This window comes from Varanus komodoensis, unplaced genomic scaffold (assembly GCF_004798865.1).
Source record: "Varanus komodoensis strain SLA01 unplaced genomic scaffold, ASM479886v1 scaffold76, whole genome shotgun sequence".
Taxonomy (NCBI): domain Eukaryota; kingdom Metazoa; phylum Chordata; class Lepidosauria; order Squamata; family Varanidae; genus Varanus; species Varanus komodoensis.
The window spans coordinates 148,582-156,894 of record NW_025336429.1 but is presented as its reverse complement, the minus strand read 5'-3'; positions in this window follow the sequence as shown (position 1 = coordinate 156,894).

Sequence of the window (8,313 nt, the reverse complement as noted above, 5' to 3'; positions counted from 1 at the left end):
GGGCCTCCCCTCGCAAGATGGCCGCCTTCACCTTCCCGTAGTCCTCCCGGTCTCCAGCCTCCAGGCTTCGAAAGGCCTGCTCGGCTTCCCCGCTCAGTGCCGGCAGGAGCCGGGCCGCCCACTCCACTCTAGGCCACCGGCAGGACTTGGCCACTTGCTCGAAGGAGGCCAGGAAGGCCTTGGTGTCTTCCCACGGGGTGGCCTCTGGCATCCCTGGGTTTCCACATGTTGTGTGAACGGGGCACCCTGTCCGCAGGAACTCCACTCTTTGGCCTTCTCCACACTCCTCTTTTGTCCTTGAAGATTCCCTCTTGCCATCTTGTGATGTTCCCCATCCTGGCTGGTCTGCAGTATTTTCTGGCTGAATTGCAACGGTGGCTTTTCCTGTTCTGACCAGTCCTTCTTTGAGGTTTGGGCCTCTAGGTTTTTCCTCCTTCATGGCTTTTCCTCCTGATTCTACCCTCTCGAATCTAAAGTTAAAAGTATTTTCAAGTTAGATCACCTTATGCTGACTGGAGATAACAAACATCTGAGAGACCTAACAAAGTTTACAACAGCAATTCTGAAAAACAGCAGAAATTTACGTTTTGATCTTTATAATATTGAACCAGAAGAACTGAAAGATTTATGGTCAAACAGGAGCAAAATATAGGAAAAATAATCACAGGTTACTTAGAAGTATATTTGGACCAGGAGTCACATGCAAAGTAAAGGGGTGAACGATTGAAGGAAGGACTGCCTATTAACACAGATTGTATGCAGAAGGCCAGGGATTCAAATGATCAGATCAGAAGGAAGGGCTGAAAGCAGTTTTAATTAGGTCTAATTTTATTTAAACATCTAATTTTAGATGTTTGAACTGTCTTAAATTTTGTATACTGCAATTTTAGACTGTTAAATTTGCATACTGGAGCTTGTATACAGTGTTTTATTTTATCTATATTTTAGTTCTATATTTTTAAAATTGTACTTTGAACAAGTGTTGTGAACCTCCCAGAGCATTTGAGCTACTGGGTGGCATAGAAATAAAATAAAATAAATCTTGGCTTCAATTTGATAAATTTGGTAGAGATAACCTTTCATGCATTTGATGAAGTATGCCCTAGTGTTTGAAATATTCGATCACAATAAAGGCACCATAGTATTTTAGACAGAAGAAACACCAACAAATGTTAGCATGGCCCAGTAAGCTATGCCCCAAACTGGGGGGGGGGGGGAGCTTATATTTCCCAGCATGCTCCAGCCTGGCTAGGGCATAGTGGGAGTTGTAGGCCTTTGCTCTGTCTAAACTGGAATACTTGAATTTCTTAGGCTGAAATTTTGCATACATGCATTTGAGAGTGAAGCCCACTGGATCCCAAGAGTCATACTTCCCATGGCAGGGGGTGGACTGTGATTTGAAGTCGCAATAGTAGGGAATTATCCTTAGCAGTAATATCTGAAATATTGCCTGTTCCTGTATGTCCCATTATTAAAGTTTAAATTTTAATAATGCTTTGCTACTGCTGTATTGTGTGGCTTTAAATTTTTATATGGAGTTATTGCTGCTTGTATTTTGTAGTGATGTTTTTAGCATTTCATGTTTTATCGGAGTATTTTATTGTTGTATATTGGGTTTTCATGTTTGCAAACCACCCAGAGTGCCCTCTGGGTTATTGGGATGGTATATAAATGCAACAAGATCAATAATGATGATGATGATTATAATTTCTACTGCCTTTTTCTGTCTGAAGGTGCATAGGATTGCACCTTAAGTCTTGGAAGTAGAAATTCTCCCTAAATTGACTGTAATAAACCCAGGCAGCTGCTTCTCTGGGAATTTTATTCTACGCAAAACAAAAAGCAAAGGGGACATTCCTGCATCCCCAGTGTCAGATGCCCTTGAGTGGTAATAAAATATTGTTTTCTATCACAATGATACTAAAATGGGGGTGAGGGAATGGCCACAACTGAGAAGCAGGTACTCTGGATCCAGAAGGATCTGGACAGACTATGGAAGTGGGCAAGGGACAACAGGATGGCGTTCAATGTGGATAAATGCAAGGTCTTGCACTTGGGCCATAGGAATGGGTGTCATAAGTACAGGTTAGGGGACAAGTGGCCAGAGAGCAGCACTTGTGAAAGGGACCTCGGGGTGCTGGTTGACTGCAGGCCAAACATGAGCCAGCAGTGTGACACAGCAGTCAAGAGGGTGAGTGCCACCCCTGGTTGCATAGCCAGAAGTGTGGCTTCTAGATCAAGAGAGGTATTGCCACCACTCTACACGACTCTGGTGCGCCCACAACTGGAGTATTGTGTTCAGTTCTGGGCTCCACATTACAGGAAGGATATAGCCAGGTTAGAGTCAGTGCAGCGTAGGGCCACAATGTTGGTGGCCAGTTTGCAAGCGATGCCGTCTGAGGCGAGACTGAGGGAACTGGGTCTCTTCAGCCTGGAGAAGAGGAGACTCAGAGGGGATCTGTGGGCGACATACAGGTACATGAGGGGATGTCACATGGAGGTGGGTGGAGACCTGTTCTCCCCTGCAGAGGAAGGCAGGACCCGCTCCAGTGGAGCCGAGCTCAGAGAACCAAGTTTCAGTTTGGATGTCGGGAAGTGCTTCCTGACCCTAAGGACCCCAACGGTTTGGAACGGGCTTCCACGGGAGGTGGTTGCGGCCCCGTCGGGGAGGGTGTTCAAGGATAGGCTGGACATGCACAAGGTAGGCATGTTATGAGAGGAGCTGGCTGGAGCCAAGGGCCAGGCAGGATGGCCCGAGAGGCCCCTTCTGACTGGCTTTGTTTCTATTATTCCAAAAACCTTCCCTGCAGCAGGGGTTGTGCAACTGGCCTGTCCAGTAGCTTCATATTGCAGAAGAGGAAGACCAAGTCACAACGACCCTGTCGTGTAGGCAAGCCTTGTTTTTTTCCTATTTCAGGCTGCAGGGGGAATGGGATCGGCTATACAGAGCATTTGGGTTACAGGGCGCCTGTATTAATAGCTGCATATTGCACGGGGCAGGCTGAAGAAGGAGACTGGGCCGACGTGGGACACGCCTGCAACGCTAGTCCGGCGTTGTTCCCTGCAAGTGGGGGGTGAGTCGGAATCACTTGCTCTGCAACGCGGGGCAGGTCAGGCTTCCCCGCTGCTGAGAGTACGGGCAGAACCGCAGCCGCAAAGCAAGAGCAGGCAGCCTTGCACGGCAACATAGAGCTAAACGGAGATGTCGCATCATACCGGAAGTGCCGAGGAGTCCGGTGTGACTCTCGGCTGGCCGGTGGGTTTGTTGCAGCTCGGCTGCTGAGCTCTTTCCAGGCAGATGCGCGCGGTTTAGTCCGAGGGGGCAGATCCAGCGGGAATCTCTCCTTCTTTGCCGGCTGGTTCGCGGCAGCACCAAGCTGCAATCGCTTCGGTCCCGGTTTTCTCCTCCTCCTCTTCCTCTTCATCCTCTGTGGTTGAATGGTGGAGCTGCCGGGGGCGCCCGCTGCTGGATGACTCCATATTGCAGCGCTGCGGGTCCAACATTAGCTGCAACGAGGATGCCCAAAATCCTGTTGGCTCGCCAACAGATTTATTCTAACAGTTGAGCTTTCCTTAAGTTTATGAAGATATCTGAGGAAGCTCCTGCCCAGACTAAGGATGTTAATAGGCCCTTAAGGCACAATCCTGTGCTAGTTGAGAATGAAGGTCTATAGGATTAAGATCGGTTTACATGCCCTATCCAGCTTTAGTCTGGAATAAGTCTTGGAATCCAGTGGGAGTTGGCCTATTTCTGAGAAAACACTAATAGGATCAGGGACACACCACTGAAAAAAATGCTGGGAGCTGTAAGGCTTTTTTTCTGTCTTAAACCAGTTGCAGCACCCCAAACATAGCTGGCCAGAGGGAGACCACATAGTAACTTCTTTTATATCTTTTATTTATTTTATATTGTTAATTTTAATTTTATATTGTTATTTTTGTATTTTATTGTGTTGTAAGCCGCCCCGAGGCTTTGGCAAGGGGCGGCATAGAAATGTTCTAATAAATAAATAAATAGTGAAAACACCACAGCCATATTGAATTTCATGTCCCAGAAGGGAGGGGGGATAAGAACAAAAATTGACTTTGTGTAACCCGCAGCTAACAAGCTAGCTTGACCTCGAATACAGTAATCAAAGGGACAGTGGAAACCAGTTATAGCTACCATAAAAGTTGCAAATGTGCAGGGAGTAAGAACATGGCAAGCCTGTGTGAATCTCAGATAAGAAATAGACACGGGAAATATCTGGTCCTTGACAGAAGAAAGAACTCTTTAAAGCTAACAGCAGGGGCCGGGGCTGCATAATTTGATGCACTGGTGTGTTAAATGTGCATTAGGTGACCTGATTGCTTACATAGAGTATTAAACACCTGTACTGGGGTGCAACTTTTGAGACGCTGATTTGGGAAGTCTATTCCCTTCTGTATCAGTTTATTCTACAGTGCACTAGAATAAAACTGTTTTTTGGCTCAAAGTCTCGTCTCAGCCTCCTTTTGACTCAGGGTCTAGGGTCCACCTGGGCTTGCTCTGGCTGTTGCCTGGCTGAGTCCGCTAACACATGGGTAGGATTGTGCATTGTGAACGTAGGAATCAGACACATCTGAATAAACGATTGCTGTAAGTATTGCATTACATTGGGAAGGTCCCAGACTACATCAAGGATCACATGCATGTCAAACTCTTGTGCAGATTTACTTTGGAGTAAATCTTTGAATCCAGTGAAAGAGGAGGCAGTACTGAGAAAACTTTAATAGAATCAGGGCTGCATAGTTGAAAAGTTGAACGTAGTTTTGTGCTGTGTGAACCCAGACTGCTAACCCAATAATTGTCCCTGGTTTCTTGTTGGGTTACCTCTGGGTTGTCTAATATGAGACATTTGTAGGGGACAGGATAGAAAAATCCTTTAATAAAATAAATAAATAAATAATACAGGATTTCAAGATCTGCTTTGCTCACTCACACAATTATTTAGCTAAATCATTTAGGAGCTGCTACCGAGACATACGAATCAGGTCATAGTTTAATGTGCTACTGCATAGATAGATGCCCAAGAGTCACTAGAGAGACCATCAGCTACAGAAAACAATTCGGACTTGGAATGTGTTAAAATAATACTTTAATATTAGCTTCCCAAAAGCTCATCTGAAATAGCTGTACTGCTTCTGCAAAAAGAGATGTTCCCAATATGAATGTTTGCATGCTTGTTCACCTTTCATTGTTCATTGGCCTCTGCCTTCACCCTTCACCCTTTCCCCACCTGCTTTTTTGGAAGATGAAGAGCTCAGTTTCTGGAAAGTGAGCACTTTTCCCTTTTGACCCTCCAGTTGGCCTAATAAATATTCCAGAGATCTGAATATTTGCATTTTTCTTTTAGCCAGCCCAGCTACCTTTGCATTTTGAGAAGCAGAGAGTATCCTTGCTGAGGCACCTCCTTTGCTGCTTGGAGAATATTCACTGCATTCACAGGGAAGAAAACCAAATAAACCATTTCATTTTACCCGTAATTTTGAAATGACCAGACTACAAGGCTGCATGGCCAGCTGCGGCCTGGGAGGGTGCCAAGCTGGCGAAGGCTGCACCAAGGAATCCGTGAATTCTTCATGGAGTTAGAGAGGTACATTTCATTTTCATTTATTTTCCATCTGTACTCCTCTAGAAGAGGTTGCAGACCCTTTTTCTGTTGCCAGTCGGGACGGCTTTAAAAGGGAACTGGACATATTCCTGGGGAAGATTGCCAATGGGCTCCAGATCTGGCCAAATGCTACCTGCCACATTGGTATCCAAATGGCTGCACACACCAGTTGCTGAGGGGCTTGGGCAGGGGGAGGCCTTGCATCTGTCCACTTAGGGGATCCTGTCGGCAGCTGGGTTGCCACCATGTGCACAGACTGCTGGACTAGATGGACCCTTGGCCTGATCCAACACGGCTCTTCTTACGATAATCCTTTATTTAGCTACGGTCTCTGTGAAGATGCCCTTCTTGTCCATCCTGGATTTCTTTCCATTTGGGGTTCTAGTATTCCCTTGGTAGGAGAGAACTTATTTCTCTATTTCCTTTATTTAGCTACGGTCTCTGTGAAGATGCCCTTCTTGTCCATCCTGGATTTCTTTCCATTTGGGGTTCTAGTATTCCCTTGGTAGGAGAGAACTTACTTTTCTATTTGCCCACTTTCTTCACATGGTCCAAAATCTTACACACCTGTATCATATTCCCCTTTATTCACATTTCATTCTAAGCTAAAAAGGCCCATACATTCTAATTTTTCCTCACAAGAGAGCCGCTGTCGCAATTTGCTCTTGCTCAGTGCTATTCTTTTCCAACTCTACAATATCCTTTCTGAAGGGCGAACACAACTGCACAATTTTTCCAAGTGCAGACCAAAAGCACGCTGCCTTCCATGCATTCATGATGTTATTTTTAATCATGCTTTCCACAATTTAGCTAGAACAGATGTTGAGCAGCCCGACGAGCTTGGCAATGAAGACAGACGTGAAAGATTCATTCAGGTTCTTTGCCATCTCCTTATTCTCCTTGAGAAATGCATTAGCTGATGCAGAGTAATTGCACCCTGTTTTCATTATTTTCAGTTAATAATGGAGCGACTGCAGTTGCCATTTCACCCGTAACTTCACAGGGGTGGAAGCACTGGTAGTATGCAGCAGAGTAACTCATCTGTGTTAAATGAGCTGGAGGAAGAGTCTGTATCTGTAGAGGCAGATCTGAGTGTTTCCTGGAATGGACAATCATGACTCTGAATGGATTACATGGATTATTCCCGCTTCCTTTCTGGGGGAAATTATGAATGAATTTCCAGCATCCACTGAAGGCATCTTGGACCTCTTCAGCAACCTCTCCAATGGAAAATGCCCTGAACATGTCAACAGGGAATGCCTCGTTCTCCTAATGTCCACCGACTTCAGATTTCTCCAATGATCTAATTCCTAGAATTCCATCCAATGACATGACCCTGAAAAGTAGACCAGATCAACCATCCTGTTTTGTTTTTTTGGTCCCTCATGAAAAATAAAATCTGAAAGTTCTCTTGAGACAGAGAACCTCCCTTTAGTCCTCCTTCTTAATCTTTAGCATTCTCTGTGCACTGGGAACACTTTAGGGCTGCTCTCCTGCAGGAGGCAAGGGGGAGAGTGAACTCAGGTCCCGAAGACAGCAAAGGACAGATTTAAAGTAACTCTTGTGGAGCTTATGGCATCTGGTCCTTAGCACTGAAAACAGCATTGAGCAATATCAAAGTGCCACTTCCTGGCAAATAGATGGGAATGAAATGGAGCTAGTGACAGATTTTATTTTCTTGGGCTCCAAGATCACCGCAGAGGGGGACTGCAGCCAAGAAATTAAAAGATGCTTGCTCCTGGGGAGGAAAGCTATGGCAAATCTGGACAGCATACTAAAAAGCAGAGACATGACCCTGCCGACAAAAGTGCGTATAGTCAAAGCTATGGTTTTCCCAGTTGCAATGTATGGCTGTGAAAGCTGGACCATAAGGAAGGCTGAGCGTTGAAGAATTGAGGCCTTTGAATTGTGGTGCTGGCGGAGAGTCCTGCAAGTCCCTTGGACCGCAAGGCGATCCAACCGGTCAGTCCTAGAGGAGATGAACCCTGACTGCTCTTTAGAAGGCCAGATACTGAAGATGAAACTCAAATACTTTGGCCACCTAATGAGAAGGAAGGACTCCCTGGAGAAGAGCCTAATGCTGGGAACAGTAGATGGCAAAAGAAGAAGGGGGCGGCAGAGGATGAGGTGGCTGGATGGAGTCGCTGGGGCAGTCGGTGTGAGCTTGGGTGGGCTCCGGGGGATCGTGGAGGACAGGAAGGCCTGGAGGAGTGTTGTCCATTGGATTGCGATGGGTCAGGCACGCTTTGCGACTAAACAAAAAAAAGCTGTTGTGGCAAAGACATTTTCCTGAAGAGCTAGAAATGCACAGGCAAAGCAGAGCAACATAATCACTGTACCATTACAGTAACTGATAATCATGCCATTAAAATGCAAAACCAGTCTGAGAGTACACCGTGTAAGGAATGGGAAAGACGCCTGCTTTGGGCACACATTCTCAAAGGCTGCTGGCTGGTCTTAGGAATCAGAATCAGAATGGGGGAGACGCTCAGCTCAAGGCCAGGCTCCGTCCGGGGGGACAGGCAGCTTCTGGGAATCACGAAGATGTGCAGTTAGGGGACTTGGAGAGGGGACTTTCTCAGACACGGGTGAGATGGGCATAGCTCTTGAGCCCACGACTCTTCATCAGCAGAGGAGGGCAGCCCTATTAGAGGACGGCCATGCAAAGAGGAGGCATTGT